Here is a 22,367-nt window from a genome sequence, read left to right on the forward strand (position 1 = left end):
CAGTCCCGTAATGCCGTACGCCGGTAATGGCAGTATGTGCACCACTGGCGTGGGGATCATTGATCGTCTACTTTTATTTGCTTACATTTCTGTTATCACCTTAGCATGATAATAACCAGTTTTACAACTTTCCGTATCCTAGAACTGTTTAGATGTAGCGTTCAATATTTGCCTTTATCTGCTTTGGAGGGCTTCTGGGATCTCTCTGGTCATGTTTCAGAACCCAGATGGTGCAAAGCCAAGCACTGACCAAACGATGAAATCGGCGTACGGCGTCTTTGGACTGGCGTACGACAGTGTTGCCAGGATCCAGTGGCTGGCCCTTGTACCTAGCTTAGTCTTGGCCTCTTTTCATGTCCCCACACTGTTTATGGGGTATTCTATTTCTTCTCATGGCTTCAAGCCATTCCTGCTGCCTATGGTTTTTATATATATGCTAATATGAAATGCGTGGTTTGTCCTGGGTGTGCGCTGGTCCCCTTCCAGAGCCCAGAGGGTTGCAAACAAAGACTTTAAGACCAAATAAGTGGAGTACACCAGTTACGTGGTGGCATGCGCAGGTCGTACTAGCATGCAGTGGTTCGGCCAGTGCATACTGGTGCGGTGCCTGCTCACGTCCCTTCAAAGCAGCGTACTCCAATTTATTCAGGCTACTCTCAATGCTTGTTCTCAATCTATGTTCATCATTGCAAAGCAAATCATCATCCATAAACATTTTGTCACATAACTACAACTTGTCACAGTTTTAATCCCCATTAACTGTTCCCCCGCCCTAGTTGGCTGAAAAATTATTAACGAGAGAAAGATGCAAATGTTTTATAAAAATGCCTGAGTAGAGACCGATCTCTGGATTGGGCGAGAGGGGTGCCATAAAACCCTTTCCCTCTCGTAACCTGGCTCTCGAACCTCAGATATCGAAAGTGACGACGGACTGGTCTATGCCTTTTCAAAATCAAACAAACGTAGCAAACGTTTTCGAGTTCGGTTCCTTGGGTGTTTCACCGCTAAAACCCGAGTGGTGACTCTGAATCGAGGCGTTTCACCGCGCTTTTCAAAGAGGGCCGCACCAGATTTTAAAACGAAAATCGAAGATTTTGGGGGCGCGTGCCCACAGATAAGAGTTCATAGTGTTTGGTATTTTCCACGTATGAGTGAGCAATTGCATTTGTTGGCAAATCATGTTCCATTAGGTATTGGATATTTTTAAGATTATAAACCAAATCTTACCACTGCCATATTTGGGCGGATTCAATAAATAAAATGCGGGAATTGCATCTGTTCGCTCCGATATAAGGAATAACGTCCCAAGCGTAGTGCTTCAGACGTCATTTGAAGCATAATAATTTGGAAGACCGGGATCGTACCCACGGGAATAATTAATACGGCTTTGCTGGATTTGTAGAAGTAAGCAAGATTTTCGGCTTTTAGGCAGCCAGCTTTGTTTTATGTTTGCGGTGGAAAGTAAAAAGGCTAAATTAAAAGCGAATAAACTAGGATAAAAAGCAGGTTAGGTCTAGGAATTACTAACACCCACGACTCGAGTTAAATGACATTTTCACCCAATTACGCGATCTAAGATACTCAATTAAGATTCCTAAACCGGAAGATAAGATGATTCAATTTCCAAGCTAGCTCTAGAATTTATTTGGCAAACACCTCGAGCGACAGAGCTCCAAGCATCGTGTGGTAAGTAGACAATGCTCTTACCTGCACATGATTAAGGAGATTAACACCTTAGCAATTTGACAAACAAATTCGAACTACACATCGATTTTCAAACCAAAAATTTAAACTTTATTGGTAAAAAATGCAGTTTACTTGAGCCATAAGGTGCTAATCACCCAATGACCTAACCCTAAAAAACTACTCACACATATCTATGAAGATAAGAGCAAGCAAAAATCTACTAAGCATAGTGAAATAACAATACTTGAAGAAACTAATGTAGACACCCCAATCTGGGCTTCCAGATTAGTTTACTTACGGTTTTTGATTCCCCGATGATGAAATGGATCAAGAACACCCTAGGAATGATAGCGTGTTTGAGTTTTAAGTGTTTGCAAAACCCTTGAACCTAACCTAGCCTAAGCCAATTCAAAAACCAAAAACCCTACTGATGGGCGCCAGGGCGCAACCATCCCGCGTCGGGGCGCACCATCGCGCGCCTGACTCACTCCATCGCGTGACAGAGCGCCAGGGCGCACCATCGCGCGACAGACTGACTCCGTCGTGCGACGGTCCAACCTACCACCAACCTTTCTGAATGAGGACAGTTGGCCACCAATGCAACCTCAGCCAGGCCTCGTGGACTGGCTGAACTCCTCTGTTTCCAACCAGATTCACCCCCATCTCCTCCTATAAATACCCTCCATTTGTTCTCTTTCAAAGGGTTAACAAAAATTGGCATTCAAAGGTTTACACCCTAAGCACCATAAAGAGCATAGCTTGTTCTTTTTCAACTCAAACACCTCAAACAACCTCAACCTCAATTCAAAGCTCAATTATCTTTCAAAACTCAAGAACCGAAGGTATAGCTTACCTTTGTTCTGCTCTCTGTTATGATCCCTGAGGGGGGCTGGCAGGGCCAAGGCTGGTAATCAATACCAGTTTTGGTCCTAAAGCTGGCAAGGTTTCAAAAACCGTCATGGTAGGAACCAGCGCGCGATGGTCCCACTGTAACACCCAAGATGTTTAATTATGCTAATCATGCTTATTTAAGTATAAGTTAATCATAGATGTTAAATTATGTGATTTTAAGTGCTTATGTGTCCTTTATGTGCTATGAGACACAAACGAATTATATTTGAATTATATGCCATGTATATGATTTATGTGTTATGAGTCAAATTTCCTAAGACAAAACATAGAGATTCATAAAATAAGGTTATGGGTCAATGTGAAAATATTATTGGGTACTTATTTGAAGAGAATGTTTTGTGAGGGTTCATTAGATAATTAGATCACCCCTTTTCTAGACAATTCCAGATGTAGAAGGAAGAAAATAATAACAGCCCCCACCCTCTCATTCCTTGCAACATCCTATGTCTCTCACTCCTCTCAAGAAAAAAATCAAGAAGGCTCCCCATCTTCTACTTCTAGGGTTTTGGTTTTAGGGTTCAATCAAGTTTTTGGAGCAAGATTCAATCTTAAATCCATCTCTCACAAAAGTGTTTGAAGCTCTCTCAATCCATGGTTTAAACCTAAAAGAGGTAAATTTTCTTGTAGTGAGTTTGAAAAGAAATCTGTCCAGAAATTTACTGGAATCTGTACCTTAAGCCACGAATTTTTAGACCTAGTAAATCATCTTCAAAAATTATGAAATTTTTATGGGATGTTCCTCCGTGAGTCTACAATGTTGTGTAAGATTAGTATTCCTTAAAACGAAGTCTAGAAAAATCTCGCACTAGACTGCACTCTGTTTTACTGCTACTGCTGAATCTCTGTTTTGGCCTTCCGTTTTTGGTGTGTTTGACCTAGTTTCGCATTACGTTATTTTCTGATATTTTTATGTGAGGTACCCATATGTGGCTAGTGTATTGTGTCCAAAAATTAGAGTAAAACTCAAAGAGAATAATTTTAAACAATTCGTTTACTAAGCTGCGTGCTGTTTTGGACTATGCTGAATTCTGCAGTTTTGTTCCTTATTCTTCTAATTTGTAAGGGAAGTTCTTGGCCACGTAAATTCTCAAGAAAATTTGACACCATGTGAATATGAGTCCCCTTTATGCGTTAAAATTTTCGAGACCTAGTTCATTGTGTATTTGTGTTTGTGTTTATCCTCAAGAATTGTTGGAGCATGTCATAGTTAACTTATCATTTTTTTTTGGGAATCATGCATGTGCATCATTTTATGAGTTTTTTGTGTAAATGATGAATGTTCATATACAATATGTAGGATTTGGTGAACAATAGAAGGATATAAGAGATACAAGTTGATGTTACTTGAAGTGCAAAGGAATGTGAGTAACCTCATACTTTGAATTAGGAAATTTTATAAACTTTTCTTTTCTATGAAGTGTGACTTGATTTTCTAAGTTATGAAGTGATATGTCTAAGTGTTTTGAGTGCTATGTTATAATGAAAATGTTCATTAAAGTATTTCCTAAGATGTTCGAAGTATGTATGTTACAAGTTTTGTTTTACGAAGTAAGTATGTCTTGCCCTTGCTTTACCGTATGTGCCCGCTGGTGGGTTCCATAATAGCCAGCATTATGTGCCCTTTTGGAGGGTTCTATAATATCCAATATGTGCCTTCCTGGAGGGTTCTATAATATCCAGGTATGTGCCCCTGCAGATGGGTACCAATAATCGGTCGGGATCCCGATATGTGTCAAGTATGTATATGTGTGATAAGTTTAGCGGTATTAGTTATGTAAATGCGTTCGAGTACCTTATACTTTCATGTAAGATATCTTTTGTATTTCTTTTAAATGTTCGTAACTAGTGTGCTATATATGTATTGAATATTCAAAACCCAAATTAGAGTATGAGCTTTACTCACTGACACTACAACAAAAAACACCATTGGTGACATGCAAAAATGTCACCAAATGTCCAAATTTTGTCACCTATTGTCTTTGGTGACATAAGAAGAGATGTCATTGTATCCATGACACTGAAAGTCAAGGGTGACAAAATTGTGTAGTTGTCACGGAATGTTATCAACGGTGACAAGAATTTGGTGTCACCGAAGACAAATTTTCTGTGACACAATTGTCACCGAAAGTAACAGTGACAACAATATGGTGTCACGAAAAAGAGATTTTCTATGACAAAAGTGATTTTGTCACAGACAGTAACGACAGCACCATGTTGTCACGGAAGAGAGATTCTTCTGTGACAAAAGTTGTCACTAAAAGTACTTACCATGACAACCGATTGGGTATCACCAATAACCTTTTGTAGTAGTAGACACATAACAATGACACTCTCTTTTGTCACCAAAAAGAGGACTTTCGCAGCAATACAATTTATTCCATATATTATTTTCACCTGCTTACAAATTAAATTTCAGATTTTTTTGTATCTCAACTTAGCAAAACTTAAATTGCGAAGAAGCAAAATATTATTCGAATCAAATATCCATGAAGTCAACATTCATCATCCAACTTCAAAACGTTTCAAACATTCATCCTCCAACAATAACCACTTCAAACTTAACATTACCGAAACTACAAAACATCCATATATCCAAAAAGAACTCAAAACAAGTGTTCCATTTACTCCATCTTGGTTAGCTTTCAAAAATAACTACCAAAAAGTCTTCAACTCCATCTTGCTTAGCTTTCAAACATAACTACCAAAAAGTCTTCAACTCCATTTTCGTTCTTCCAAAAAGCAACTCCATCTCCTTACTTACCTGTACAAAATTGCAAAAAAAAAAAAAATTAATTATATATGTAACGATGTCCGACACATGGACACGCTCCGAACACACTTGCGTGGCTGTTCAAAACCAAGAAGCCCATCTTTTAGTTGTACAGCTTTTATATTGTACAGCTATTATAAGCACATGAAAACTGCAACAACGGCAAATGTGACCCTACAGCGAAGCATCCTACCGACTTCTAAAAGAAATTTACATCCTTCAGATTGTGACACGTTTGATTGTCTACATCACGAGCTAATCTTGAAAAAAAAAAGCTTTCAGCCATCGAACACGAATCAAGCTCATATAAGAATTTAACATCTTTCAGATTGTGATAAGTTTGGATTGCATCACGAGCTAATCTTGAACATCCTGAAGTATATATCCAGAAAAAAAGGTCGCTAGAGGGATCATTACATCCTGATTCTTCGGCCACTCAAAATATGGGCATCTCTTACCCCAGAATACAAACATAATGATACCATGTACAAATGAAAAACAAAGTGCATATTAACAGACAATAAGCAAGGAAAATGACAATTCAGCACCTGGAAATGAAAGCTTAGTCTAAAAGAGAAGTCATAAAAGGAATCAGGAGAAATAAACAAGAAGATAACTGGCACAAAAAATCCACTTATGAGCCTAACTTTAGATTGGGGACCAATCTAATTTATTCCCCAGCCACCCTATGACTAGAATATGCCCATTTGGATAAAGCAATCTAGATGTGTATATATAACTCAGAACCTCCTTCAGCAATATACAAAATAAAAGAGCTCCAAGATGAACAAATCATACAATTTCTCAAAATTTGAGAATAACTCTATCTGCAATCCAACAAAATACAAAAGCTCAAGATGATTTCCATTCAAGCAACCATGAACGAAATACGAAAACAATCCTGGCTGCACATATTATACCTTAAAGCCACCAGCAGTGCCAGCATTTATGATAAGGTCTGGCTGCAACTCGAGGATAGAAGCATAGGTCACAAGAGATGCTGAAATCAATGCCTACACTATCAACTCCTGAAAAGGTTCAAGGACTTAGCAACATGCAATCCATCCTAAACTTTCCACATACACATGCATCAATCATCAGTCATCACAAATGCGTAGGCCCATTCATAAAGTTGTTTTCTGTATATCCCTTTTTTCTTGGGTAAAATACAAAACAATTGCTAGGTAGAGACATCTTTGATAATATCTGATTGAAACTACACACAAATGCGCCAAAATTAGCTGAAGTTTAAAAATTGCTTGGATTAGCTAGAGGTAAATATCCTAAATTATGTGGGTTAGCCAATCGGTGTTACATCAGCCTAGACAAAAGTCACCAGCACTCATACTTGTCAACCAGGGAGTACTGAATTCAGTTGCACATAAAGACCAGCTGGAAAAAGGTCTTAGTAGCAGAATCAGCAGTCTATCAAAACTCACTAAGAATGTATGAGAAAGTGTGCACGCAATTGCCAAAGCACATGATCGTCATTGCAATGAAACGAAAAAAATCAAACAAACTTTGGAACCAATACCCACCCAAAATTGTATCCTTTCTAGGCCAGTTATATTGATATTCATGTCTTTGTAAGTACCACAGTAGCGAACCCAAGGAAACCCCATTGGGAACTTGCATAGTTTTGAGTTAACAAATCAAAACCCAAACCAAGCAAGAGAATGTAGCACCTGAAAGCAGCAGTGAAGCAAGTTCACTTCAAATGCCAAAAGGAAGAGAAAAAAAACCACGAGATAATTGAAACTTGGAAAACACTATTTGTAATGTTTGATCCCCTGTGATACAAAATGCAATTGACAAAACACAAAACTGCATCAAACAAAATAGAAACCAATTTTTAACATGACATTGACCCATTTTAAATCAATGTCAAGATTCTATAATTAAGTGAAAACACATTGGATACTTGTTATGTCCACATTCAAGGTAGGTTCACATAAATTTGTCTCCATTATAGAGGGCAATCAAGAACCGAAAAACTGTCCTGCTTCATAATTTTAGTTCTCCTAGGACCATTTCCTTAATCAATCATCACTACTATGCATTTGCTGTTTATGTACCTGTCATAAAAGGACATACCTCTGCTGCCTATGGAATCAAAAACTCTACAATCACACTCTTACACACACACACACACACACTTTGGCCCCACACATTGAAAGTGAGGTGTGTGTGGATCCCACATATGGTTTCTTCCTCGTATCTCACAAGTAGCAATATATACACTCATAAAACATATTTCTATCATGAATATGAAAATACATGTGATTGGACCCCTGCTAGACACAAATCATGCATCCGCCACCGGAAGTCTCAACTCTTAAGGGTGACTGCACAAAATAGGAACTATACCATCGTATCACATAAGATCAACAATTCAACTTACAAAAATAGCAACACTAGCTTCATTAAAAATTCAACTTACAATAAAAATTCAGCAATATCAAATCATCCCACATAATTCTCAACATTCTAGACTAAAGTTTCAGCAATTGAACACCTTATTCAGCAAATAAAATTAAGTTCTCCATGTTTAATCACCAAATTTCAGAACCTAATCACAGTTTCAGCACTTATATACAGTTTCAGGTTCTAATAATACAATTTCAGAAATAGTGAAGTGATAACGAGGTACCCATGTAACAAATTGATAAGGTAAGATCAGTTTGATAAACATCAACTACCTTGATTCATTCCAGTATAGAACCTCTGAGTCATTGTTTGGGTGAGTGATACAAAAAATTATAGTCTCCTAGATAAACAATTACTCAAGCTATCCTAGAAAATTACGAAATGATAACACACAAACACATCACCCTAAACATATATCACCAATTCAACTTACAAATTTGGAATTTTTGTAATTTGCCGATATTCTAAAGAACCCTGAACTACATGTGAATCATACTAAAACTAATCCCCAAAGCTAGCATTTTAACTCTAGGGACAGGGTATGAAAGACGCCTTGTGTTTATATAATGAACATAAACCAGTGCCTAGAGTTAAATTTCGATTTCGTATCTCCACAGTGACCAGTGAAATTGATACCATGGAGTTAGATTTCCACACAAAAAGAACTATTTATGCGAGGAATTAACAAAGGGCTTTACTAGTTCCTACAACCAAACCCTCCTTCCCCACGGGCCACGACACCCTCCCTCCCTGAATCGACTGCCCTAACCAAAATCTCACACCGACTAACAAAACCCAAACCCAATGGAGAAAAATCAGAGATCTAGAGGCATCGGGAGAGAAAGATAAATAAGTAGAGAGAGACTAGCAGCAAGGGTAGCCCTAAATTAGAGAGAGAGAGAGAGAGAGAGAGAGAGAGAGAGAGAGAGGTAAACCCTAAATCAGTACGGTTTTACCCAATCTTAAAAAAAAATCACCAAATTAACACCTCCTTTATCCATCAACCTAAGATCGTAGAAAAGAACTGAAAAACGGAATAGAAAAGCAGAAGTTGGGAGTTGCCGTCCAACTTTCGAAAGTTTGGGAGTCGTCGTCCAACTTTCGTAAGTATGGGGAGTCGCCGATCGAAGAAAAACATCAAAAGCAGAGGGAGAAAGAGGAGGACGAAGAGCAGAAGAGAGAAACTTACCAGGAGAGAGAGATCGGACGGCGACAGCAGCAGAGAAAAGGAGCTAGGTCTTTCTTGGTTCACAGCAGCGGCGTGACAAATGAGAACACGAAAGAGGGAAACTTTTGGCTTTAGGGTTTAAGACCAATGCAACTACGTAGTTTCATGTTACCTTTGGAAAAAGAAAAACTATCCCCCAGATTTTATTTGTCCGCGCGAAAATTGGGATCTTTCGGTGACAATTTTATACTTGTCACTAAAACTTGTCTTCAGTGACAAATATTTTGTCACCAAATGATCTTTCGGTGACAACTTTGTACTTGTCACCGAAATTTGTCTTCAGTGACAATTATTTTGTCACCAAATCTCCTCATTATTTACCCCGGTCACCCAAAGATTTTCGGTGACAAGCAGTAAAATTGTTTGTCACCGTCGAGTATATTCAGTGTCAACACCAATTTTTTGTCACCAAAGGGTGTCAAAGAGTGTCACCATTGGCGTTTTTTGTTGTAGTGTGAGCTTTCAGCTGACGGTTTAATTACCAATTTCAAGTGATGAAGTACAATAGCTTATAGGTGCAATGTTTTGTGCAAGTTTGGGCTTCATGGAATCGTTTTGCATATAGAATGGAAGTAGAAAGAAGACTTGTATTTTTGGACGTGTTTGTACTTGTTTCCCTTATGATCAAGGGTGTATATATTTTTGCAAAGTGATGTACATAAGTTATGTATGTTATGGATGTTCATGCTAATGTAATTATGATATCATGAAAATTATCAATGTATGGATGCTCTAGACCAAATGGGTTGTGCTCATTTTGCTTAAACTTGTTTATGGTTACTTTGATTAATAGACCCCACAAATTTAAGTGAAGTTTTCTTAATCGCTTCCGCAAATGTTCAAATTTTTTTTTATTTAGAGCACTTTATTCTGAGCCCATTTGGTTATGTAAGAAGGCCTTATTGGCCGGTCACGGGCCATGATTCCCTTATAAGGGGTCTAGGGATAGCGGGTCGTGACACCCACTCTCTCGCGCGACACTCCAGTGCTGCATGCAATGGATCGCGTGGGGATTGGTGTCCTACTGTTTTGCATTTATGTATATATAGATCATTCTGCAAGTATGATAATAATCAGTTTACCGCTTTCCTTAGTATAAACTGCTAGTCTTAGTTCAATATGAGTTTTTGCTGTTATGGAGTACCCATGGGACCATTCTGGACCTGTCCCAGAACCCAGAAATGTGTAAACCAAGCACTGGTCTAGTTGCGCCAGGGCGCACCATCGCGCGCCAAACTGCCTCCATCGCGCGATAGAGCGCCAGGGCGCATCCTCGCGAGCCAAAATGGATCCGTCGCGCGATAGTCTGCCTCTGACCAGTGAGTGGCCTTGCACGGGTAACTTGGATTTAGGCTGTTATTCTGTCCCCACACTGTTTATGGGGTGCTTTATTCATTTGTAGGGCTTTTTAGCCTTTAACATTGCTTAGAACTGTATATTATGCTGCTATATGAACTGTTTGGTTTGTCCTGGATGTGCACTGGTCCTTCCAGAGCCCAGAGGATTTGAGAATAAGAGCTGTGGGTTTGAGCTCACCGGCGCGCGCGTGTCTTGGAGTTGTGCGCGCAGGAGTGAACAGCATGCAGTGACTTGTTCAGTGCATGCTGGTTTCTTCCTGCGCACGTCACTCCAAAACAGGGGCCTTCCAGTTTGTTTAAACTCCCACAACAGTTTGTTCTCATCCTATACTAACTGCTCATCCATGCTATCTATCACATCCTGCAAACATGTTACAGTTTTAATCTCCGATTAACTGTTCTCCCGCCCTAATTGGCTAAAGAATTGATTAATTAAAAAGAACCGCAAACAAACATCTTTCGCAAATGCCTAAGTAGAGACTGATCTCCGGATTGGGCGAGGGGTGCCATAAAACCCTTCCCCTATCGTAACCTGGCTCCCTAACCCAGATATGGTTATGACGGACTGGTTCCTTAACTTTTTCAAATCAAACAGTGCGGCAAGTGCTTCGAAATACGGTTCCTTGGGTGTCGGACCTTCAAAACCCGAGTGGCGACTCTGTATTTTCGCGAGCGCTTGTCGTCCAGCTTAAAAGCGCTCCCGCGAACCGACACTTTTCTCTTTTAGGAGGGGAACAGAATCTCTTCCTAGGAAAGAAAAAGGGGCACGCATGCCCACAACTAGATTAAACGATAGATTGGAGTAGCGGCTACAACTTTAAAGAAGACAAAAGTCATAAATAACAACTAATTACTAAGGAAATGAAGGTTTTAGTCAAGAACAATGAAGAACACTAATAAGAGTAAGCAACAAGTAAGGAATATACTTTCTAGATCTAAAAAGTGCAATGAAAATTATCTAGATCCGGATACGATGACATAATGTGGTATTTATACAAGCCCATATTTGTCCACAAAATATCCCAAAAGACGCCCTAAATATCTGCCACGTAGGCACTCGGTATTGATATTGAGGAATGGAGTATCGATACCGGATCACTTTTCCAGTTCCACTAGGCCGCTCAAACCAACTAGTATCGATACAGCAAAACGGTGTATCGATACTCAATCACAATTTCAATTCCCAATCTTTCTGTCTTTAAATGGTATCGATACTGGGTTTCTGAGTATCGATTCCGCCTTCAAATACTTGGGTTTTTCAACTTCCAGCCTCTGGCTTGGCTTCCAACTGTCCTAGGCCACCCGTCGGGTCTTCAATGCTTGATTCTTTGGCCCCGATGGCTTCGTTGCTTTGTCACCTTTGAGTTTTGGACGCCTTCGGCTTGCTTTAGGCTTTAAGACTTCCTTATTAAACGATTTTACCTACAAAATAAGATAAACATACCCTACGTGTGATATCAACTAAAAAGCTCGATTAACTATATATAAAACAATAAAACGAAAGGACTTAAGCACCAAGAATAGGCATTATTGGGTGCTTATCAAGAATCATTAAGTTTGTTTATCTGCATGGTTGAATAAATGAAATTAAATTTCTACATATGATGATTGATAAGTATAGTAAGCAATCTATTGTAATAACTAAATTTGTAAAACACAAAATTTACAATTTACCATAGGGAGATCCTCACTGACCGTCAAAGCTCTTGAGGAACGATGATATGACTCAAGAAACCTGGGTGTTGGACCCAAAATAAACTCTATCCATGCCTTAAATTCATAAGGAAAAATCTATTCAAACTTGTCTCCATTTTCATAGCTAGCAAAGTATTTTCTGATTGCATGCTTATGGTATGATATTCCTTCAACAATTTATAGTTCCTCATTATTTGAATCGACCAGGTAGTAAAGATGGATAATTTTAGTAGAGATGCTAAGAACTTTTCATAGCCCTGAAGTGTTTGGTGGAGCAAATCCTAATACTGCGTTTGTTGGACAACGTCATCAAAGGTCACATGGAGGAAAGTACAACAAAGGAGGAAAACAAGGGCAAACATCTTTCAACTCACAGGATTGCGGTTTTATTCAAGCCAACAACTCTTATAATCGAGGTAGTGTGAACCATACTAAAAAACCAGCAGCTTCCATTCAGAATGGAACTCCAAAACAACAGTAGAAAAATGATGATTCTGGAGTTGTTTGTCAGATTTGCAATAAAACAAAGCATACTGCTATTAACCGTTGGCAGAGGTTCAATCAAACATATCAACCTAGTGATGCAGCCCAAACACTTGTAGCAATAAATATCTTAAATGCTCAGGATAGTGCCTGGTTTCCGAACACAGGTGCTATGCAACACATGACTTCGGACTATGGTAAGCTTCAAGCTTGCACTCCTTACTTTGGTTTAGATAAAATAATAATGGTTGGGAATGGTGATACTTTAGACATAACCCATGTTGGAAATGCCTCACTTAACATGAGAAATAAAGAGATTAAGTTAAGCAATGTTTTAGTTGTTCCGAAAATTAAAAAGAATAAGATCAGTTAGCCAAATGACTTCTTAGCTTCCTTATGATTTTGAGTTTTCTGCGAATGATTTTGTGATAAAGCACAGGGAGACAAAGAGGGTGATAGCAAAAGGGAGTAAGTTTGGTGGATTATATGCCTTGAAGTTAAGGAATGATGAAGTTTTTTTCTCAACAAGGTTTTGGGCAGTAAATGATGATGTATGGCACCAAAAGACTCGGACATCCAAATATTCGAGTCGTTGACAATCTCAAAAGGAATAAGCTAATTTCCAACAGTAATAATAAGCCTCTAAATTTAATTTGTAGCAGTTGTCAAATGGGTAAAGCGTGTTGTCTTTCTTTTTTATCTGTTGAGGATCATTGTGACACCCCTATAGAAAGGATTCATTGTGACTTGTGGAGTTGAGTTTTGTTCACCTTCTACTTAAGACGGTGAATATTACCTTCCTCCCTATTGGTTGGAATGGTGTGGATCCTACCATAAAGTGATGTCATGCTTACCAAAAAGCGTATTGCATGGTAAACATGACATCACTTTGTTGTGGGATCCACACCGTTTGAACTAATAAAAAGAAGGGTAATATTTACCTTCTTTTAAGGAGGGTGAACAAAATTGCACTCTGACTTGTGGGGACCAGCTCTAATTGTTTCCTTTCAGAAATTCAGATATTACGTTATTTTTCGTGGACAAGTATACATGCTTCACTTGGTTCTTTCCATTAAAAAGGAAATCTGATTTTCTTCAATGCTTTGTGAACTTTCATAGGTTCCTAAAGAATCAGTTTGGTAAGAATCCAAAAAAATTTCAATCGGATGGTGGGGGAGAATTTTCGGATAAGAAATTTCTAACCTATGTAAGCAAACATGGGATTAAACACTTACTTTCTTGTCTCGGTACTCATGAACAGAATGGAATGGTAGAGCGAATGTATCGTAATGTTTCTAAACTTGGATTAACCATGCTATTTCATGGTCATGTTCCCAAACGTTACTGGATTGAAGCCTTTGGAACAGCTACATGGCTTATTAATTGGCAACCAATAAGGGTGTTGAATACGTTGAGTCGTTTTGAAAAATTGACAAGGAAGAAGCCAAATTATCGATCTCTACGAGTCTTTGGCTCAAAATGTTTTCCTTATCTTCGAGATTACGCCAAAAATAAGTTTGATCCAAAATCACTCTCATGTATCTTTTTGGGTTACAGTGAGTTCTACAAAGAATATAGGTGCCTTTACCCTCTAACCGGATGCGTATATTTGTCTCGACATGTTGTCTTTGATGAGAGAACTTTTCCCTTCAAGCAACCAGCATCATTATTTTCTAAATTTCTAATAATGGTGAATTGGTTAGCTTTCATGATTGGGTTTCAAGTTTTAAAGGAGGAAGCACTTCTGAAGAGCAACTTCTTTTCGGTAACATCAATGGTGCAGCATTGTACCACACCGAAGAAAGTCAACTTCATTCCAATTCATCTCCCATTGGTGTGAGTCAATGTGATCTTGAAGGTGTCCTTGTTGAAGATTCAGAAGCACTTGCATTTGCAAGTAACAATGAGAGCACTTCTGAACCAATTGCTATTGCATCTTTACCAAGAGCAGACATGGCACCTCCTACCCACCAAGCTGGGGTTGAAGAAATTGATACTTCTCCTCTAAATTCCACAATAGAGGACTTCTCTGCAAATTCACCGATATCCATTTCCCATCCAATGACAACTCGAGCTCGCTCTAGAATTGTCAAGGCAAATCCAAAATATTTAGCAACAGAGTATGCACTTCTTTCTTATGACATTCCAATTGAGCCTAAAAGCATTAAATCCGCACTCCGCCACCCTAGTTGGTTTAATGCTATAGAGGAAGAAATGGCAGCTTTCGTCAAAACAATACGTGGGAACTTGTACCTCGGTCATCTGACATGAACATTATCGGCTGCAAATGGGTGTTCAAGACAAAAATACATTTAGATGGATCACTTGAGCGATTGAAAGCTCGTCTCGTAGCCAAACAATCAAATACCAGGTATTGATTTCATTGAGACCTTTTCACCTGTCATCAAGCCAGCTACGATTCGAATCATTTTGACCATTGCCCTTTTTCAAAATTGGGACATTCGTCAAATGGATGTAAAAAATGCTTTTTCACATGGACAAATTTCTAAAAGAGTCTATATGGAGCAACCTCTGGGATTCATTGACTCGCTCAATGCTTTGTTTGCTCCGATATAAGAGATAATGCCCCAAGCGTAGGGCCTAATACATCAGTTGAAGCATGATAATCCGGAAGTCCGGAATCGTACCCAAGGGAAAAATTAATACGGCTTTGCTGGATTTGTAGATGCAAGCGAGGGCTTTCGGCTTTTAGACAGCCAACTTGGTTTTACATTTGTAGTGGAAAGTAAAAGAGGCTAAATTGAAAAGCGAATAAACTAAGATAAAAAACAGGTTAGGTCTAGGAATTACTAACACTCACGACTCAAGTTAAACTGCATTTCTCACCCAATTACGCAGTTCAGGATACACAATTAAGGTCCCTAAACCGAAAAATAAGATGGTTCGATTACCAAGCTAGCTCTAGAATTTATTTAGCAAATGCCTCGTGCGACAGAGCTCCAAGTATCATGTGTGGTAGGTAGGCGAGGCTCCTACCTACACATGATCAAGGAGATTAATACTTTAGCGATTTGACAAATAAACCCGAACCCCACATCAATGATCGAAACCAAAGGTTTAAACTTTATGGTGAAAAACGCAATTCTACTTGAGCCATGAGGTGTTAATCACCCCATGACCTAACCTTGGAAAACTACTCGCACATATCTAGAGAGATAAGAGCAAGCAAAAATCTAGCTAACATAATGAAATAACAAGACTTGAAGTAAACTAAAGATTAAGATAGATCGGGAGTAAAGCAACAACTTTAATTAAAGTGACAATATCAAAAACTAACAAATAAAGATAGAAATTAAAATATTCAAAGCTGAAAATGAAGAACACTCAAGAACAATGCAAAAAGATTCAAAATCTATTCTAGATCTAAAAGTTGTACTATTCAATCTATTCTACATGTTTGTACAAAATGATGTCACAATCTTTTATACTCCGGCATTTCGTGCCTAGAATATTCCGCGAGATGCTCTGAAAATACGCCCCTAAGGTCTTCGGCATTGATGGCAACAGGCTTAGGTTGCTGTGCTAACGGCCTCGGCATCGATGTAATGCTAAACCTCCCATCGATGCCGAACAGCTTTGGACTGCTCTTCTATTAACTTCGGCATCAATGTAACTCCATTTATCCCATCGATGCCGAGCTGCGTAACGCTTCACTTCTAAGTGCTTCGGCATCGATGGATCTTCAAACTTCCCATCGATGCGGAGCCCAATAGCTCTAGTGCTTGGTCTGCTGTATCCTTGCCTTGCCCGTTGCTTTGCCTTGCCTTGCCAATTCTAGCCGTCGGGTCACCTCCACCTTGTGACTTGCCTTAGGCCTTAAAGCTCCTTTATTTGGTGATTCTCCTACAAAACAGAACTAACACACTCTACGAGCAAACATCATTAAAAACAACTAATTAACAATTAAATTGAACTCAAACTAGACACTAGCGCACCCTATATTACATTACCGGGTGCTTATCACTCAATCCAAACCATGTTTGCAAGCTACATCGTGCATTCTATGGCCTCCGCCAAGCACCAAGAGCATGGTTTGACAGATTTAGTTCTTTTCTTCTTACCCATGGGTTCTTTTGCAGTCCCATAGATTCTTCATTGTTCATATGTCGACGATATTATTTTGACGGGTGATAACTGATAACTCTGCCTCTATACAAGACTTCATGTCCAAGTTGCATCAGAAATTTACTATGAAAGACTTAGGACCTGCATTATTTTCTTGGCATCAGGGTTCACAGATTTTTTGGTGGGCTTTTGCTCAACCAAAGAAAGTATGTGGGTGAGCTTCTTGATAGAGCACAAATGGGAAATTGTAAACCCCTCTTTACCCTAATGGTGGCCAAACCTAGACTCACACCTGATGTGAGTCTCCTTTTCCAGATCCTTACTTCTATCGAAGCATATTTGGCGGGCTCCAATATCTCACCTTCACGAGATTGGACTTGTCGTTCAGTGTAAATTATGTGTTTCAGTTTATGCATGCTCCCACTATCTTCCACTTTCAGTTGATGAAAAGAATTTTGAGTTATGTTCATGGCACCATTGATCATGGTCTACGTTTATTATCCTCTAAAACACTTGAGTTGTATGCCTTTTCGAACGCCGATTGGGGTGGCTATACAACAACTCGACATTCTACAACAGTATTTTGCACTTTCTTGGGTGCCAACTGTATTTCTTGGAATGCCAAGAAACAACCCACTGTGGCACAATTGAGCACAAAAGTGAAATATCGTGCTCTTGCATCCATTGTAGCTGAAGTAACGTGGATTTCATACTTACTTCGTGACATTGGTCAGATAGTCCAACCAGCAACCCTTTTCTGTGATAATGTCTCTACCTTACGCCTTACCATTAACCCCGTGTTCCATACTCGCACAAAACACGTTGAGATTGATTATCATTTCGTATGTGAAAAGGTGGCCCGAAGTTCGGTCATTATGCGTATTGTCTCTTCAAGATACCAAGTCACCGATATTCTTACCAAACTACTCTCTCGTGCCTCGTTTCATATGTTGCGCATCAAACTAGGCCTCTAGCCATCCCCAGCCTAGTTTGAGGGGGACTGTTGATACAATCAAATCATAAGATGAGAATAAGGAGCATGTGATTGCAGGATTATCAAACAAATTGCAAGACACGGATTTTATGAATCTTGATAAGAAGATTTCAAGGCTCCTTTATAGTAAGAGAATCGATCATGTTTCCATGTATAGCAGCCAGAGGTCAATATCTTCTGTATATTTAAGATGTACCACGAGTCATATATTGTATTGAAAAACTTTGAGAGAAATACTAGTATTCTATCATTTATTTCAAAGAATTACAAAACTTCTTTACAACACTACAACTCTCTCTTTTTCTAAGTGGATGAGCTTCATTCAAACATATCCCTCATTCATTTCATAGGGATCATTTGTCCGCATATGGCTCCATAGATCCTCCTCCATTTCTTTCTCAAGCCAAGAGGCCGTTTCCCTTTCAATTTCTAGGTCGACAATTTCATTATACTAATTGATCAAATTTAAGTGAGGGTAACGCTGCAGAGTTCTATTGATCGGCAACAACATTCACTACAAGAAATATGCCTTTACTGGTACTTAACAAATGCCGAAAAAAGTGGTAAAAAATGCCGGTAATAGTTTTACCAGAAATAGTACCGACTTTACCGGCATTTTTAGAAATGCCGTCTAGAAAAGTGTCGGTAATGACAAAAAATGCCGGTAAAGGTATGGCATTTAGCGGCATGTTTACAAATGCCGGTAATAGTGCCACTATTACTGGCAGTTTTTACAAACTGCCGACAATAGTGCAACATAAGGGAGGAAAATAACACGTGGCATCCACGTGTGTGCCAAGTTAATATTTTTGGTTGTGTTGTGGCCGGAAATCGAACCCCCAACCTCTTGGAAAAGAGTCCAACACTTAATCATTGGGCTATTGTGAGTTTTGTGTTAGAAAGTCGATTTTTTTTTATTTTATAGATATAAAACCTTTGCCGGCGTTTTCTATTTACTGCCGGTAAAAGTACTACTTCCGGCATTTGTTTTACCGGCGTTTAACAAATGCCACTAAAGGTTTCTATTACCGGTATTTGTACCAAAAATGCCGGTAATAGTAACCTTTAGCAGCATTTGTTTTGTTAAATGCCATTAAAACAAATGCCGAGAATAGTACTCCTACCGACATTTGCGATAAATGCCGATAATAGTACCCTTTAACGACATTTTCCTGAGTACCGGTAATAGAAATGCCGGTAACGCCACATTTTCTTGTAGTAATTTCAACATCTTTTTTTCATACAATGTATGAAATTAACTACTTGTTCTTTTAGCTTCTCAAATGAACTCGTCCGATAGCTATTAACAGAAGCACTTGATTTGTCCATACTAAGGCCACAGTCAATAGAAGAATACTTTTCATTAACAGCAAGGCTTCTGTTTCCATTTCATTTACAGTGAGGCCATGAGTTTGCCTTCATTTTACACTCCATCTCTACACCGAAACACAACTCAAAGTCACAAGCGGCAACTAACCATCAAAATGAAAATTGAATATTCTTTTTAAAAAATTGTGTACTATACAACATCTTATGAATCTAGTAGAAACAACGTGGAGTAGAGGCCAAAATGAGTCCAACAAAAAAGAAGGCAAGCACTTGTATCATTGCTAGACGACCCACACAAAATATAGTTGTATGATGCTAACCATTCTACTCTAACATTTGAAGAACATGAGCCGTTTTTGAAGAAGGAGATCGATCAATTATCTTCCCGTGCTTCAACAACTTTTCAGGTTTTTTTGGTATTAGATATACCTATGTAAACTGTAAAAAGTGTATTGGATGTGTGTGTTTTTTGGTTTTGGAATTTACAAGTGGAATCTGAATAATTGGCACCCGAAAAAATTGGGACTCTTACCTGTGATACAGGTTGAGTGTTGTGTAATTTTTTTTTTTTGTTTGGAACCTCTAAAACCAAATTAATTATTAGACACACAAAGCTGAGGACAACACAATGTAAGAGCTAAAAACTAAATAAATAGTGTACTTCATAAGTAGGAGGATAACGAGAGGCTCAAGTTTTTATGGATAAGCAACGAGAGGCTCAAGTTGCAGAATCAAGAGCACAACAAGGCAAATTTAGAGCAAGACTGCGGTCCAAATGCTAAGATAACAAACGGAAACCGAAAGATTTGGAGGGATAGGAAGATCTTGGGAGCTAGGATTCTGATTCTTGGAGATTTTATCCTGATTCTAATTGAATATGTACATGATCAGCCGAATAGTAGGTTGGAGGAGAGGGAGCTAGCGTCGTCAGCCATGATCAGCTGTATATCTAATCTAATAATAAAAGACCATTGAAAGGGTTTGGACACTTTTCAATTTGGACCAATTTGCCCCTTGATTTTGCCCTATTTACCTATCTAACCTAATAATGTAATATAATATATTATTGAAAGGGTTTGGACACTTTTCAATTCGGACCAATTTGCTGCTTGATTTTGCCCTATTTACCTATCTAACCTAATAATATAATATAATATAATGATTAATATATTAATATCTAAACATTAATTAAACCATCCACGCCCGCATCGCCGCCGCGGTCCCACCGGAGTGCCGCTGGACGCCGCGTCAAGATTTCGAAACCACCACAGCAATGTACGGACACCGTGCAACACTTACCCGAGCTTAGAATCGCGTTTGAGATAGTTTTCCGGAAACCCAAAACCTTAATAAATTATTGTGTAGATAAGGACTTACAGAAATTTTTCTTTCTCTAAGCTAATTGCTAATTTACCAAGTCAGAGGAAGAACTAAGTAAGTAGAGTTTATAACTTGTACATATTATAAGTCCATCGACATTTTTTTTTTTGATTTAAAAGTTACTGAAATGAAACTAGGAGGCCGTAAACCAATAATTAAACTTAAGATCTTAAAGGGCTTTATTAAAAAAAAAACAATTCATTAAATTTTTGTTAGTCTGTAAGAGTTATTAAAAGAGCCTTTAGGTTTACGAAATCGCTAACGGCACCTTTGAAATTAATAAAGACTATAATTAAATTACTTGTTCAACAAACCTTAAAGGCATCAGCTCAAGAAAATATTATATGTTTACTTACTGACACAATATTATTTGATATGTATTTTTTTTTCCTCATTGAAATGTATCATGTTATTATGAATTGAGTTGTTATTGACTGTATCATGTTGTACGTGCTAGAATGGACTTAGGTTCACTGGGTGGTTACGAGTAGTGATTCACGTAGACGATGTTAAGTAAATGGAAACCTGATAAAGTGTTGAGGTATGAGGTTGTGGATTGTGATTTGAGTCATGGCTATGGCAAGGGTAACCAATGGGGCCCTGTATTGAAATGGGTAACCCATGGGGCCCAATGTTGAGAGATGCTGTGACGCTAATGTATAATGCGTCATGGGAAAATTTGCTTCTTTTGTTCAAGAGGGAATAGGTCACATGAGACGGTTATAGTTGGTGGTAGGGATGTCCGACCCTAATGTACGATGCGTCATGGGATGACTCGATCCTCCTGTTATAGTCTTAAGTGAGAACATGCTAGATACATAATTTAGGTGAACTCATCTAGGATCCTGGTACAGGATAAGCAAGAGAAATGGTGGACCCATGAGACGATTGTAGTTAGTGGATGTGGGAGGAAAAGGATCTCGTGGAGAGAATCCTTAGATATCATGTAAGTTGATGGATAGTAAAGAAAAAGGATGATGTGCTATTATTTTGTACCTTCTGTATATTGTCAATTTTTATATCGTCGAACTGCTAACTGTAGAGTAAGGGGTTAGTAGGGTTGGGATTATCTACTGAGTTTCCAAAATCATTATGGTGCCGTTGGGCTGGCGTTTTATGCCAGTTAATCAAGAGACCGAAGAGCAGAATCCTCTTCAAGATGATCAGTATTAGGGTGAGGACCTCCCAGCTGAGGAAGGGGAGTTTGTCGAACCTTGGATACCCTACCCTTAGAAGCTCTGTTAATTTAAATTATTGTTATTTGAATTTCAAAAGTGTTATCACATTTGTCAAACTCTGTTTTTATTTCATTGGGTTGTAAGACAGTTAAGTTGTTTTAAATTCGGTATTTGAGATTTTCGCTGCTAAACTCTGTTTAATAAATTTTATTTCTTAAATCAGTTTTATAGATTATTAAATCAATTAGAAATGATTTAATTAACGTGTCCGAAAATCGGGGCGTTACATGCACTTTCGAATAAAAATTAGTTTGGAAAATCTATGAATAATAATATGGTAGTTAAAGGTAATATTTTAAATAGAAAATTAGTGGAAATGTTTTATATGAATTTTAAATGTGAGAAGTAGACTTAATTTTAAATGTAGTAATTAATTGTTTGACTAAATATTTATTTTTTTATAATAAAGAAATAGAATAAATAATTTTGAAAATACTGTATAAGTTGATATTATCAGTTTGGTAAAAGAAAAAGGAAAAACATTATCTTTTAAGATAATGATTTTATTCAAACCGCCATATGCTTATTTTGACTTATTCATCAATTAATATTTAATAAATTAGAATATTGTTATGTCAGATATTGTATTTGTGACTTTTGTATACTGTTGATTGTTACGTGGATTATTGTAATTTGAATTACTACGTAAACGTAGAAATTGGACAATAGGTACCCTGGGGTATTCGTGGCCAAATTGAAACTGAATAGACGTTAATAAAGCAATTGTCACAAAAGTGATAAGTGATTGGAGATTGTGCATTGTGTCATGGTTGAAAATTAT

This window comes from Rhododendron vialii, chromosome 13a (genome assembly GCF_030253575.1).
Source record: "Rhododendron vialii isolate Sample 1 chromosome 13a, ASM3025357v1".
Taxonomy (NCBI): Eukaryota; Viridiplantae; Streptophyta; class Magnoliopsida; order Ericales; family Ericaceae; genus Rhododendron; species Rhododendron vialii.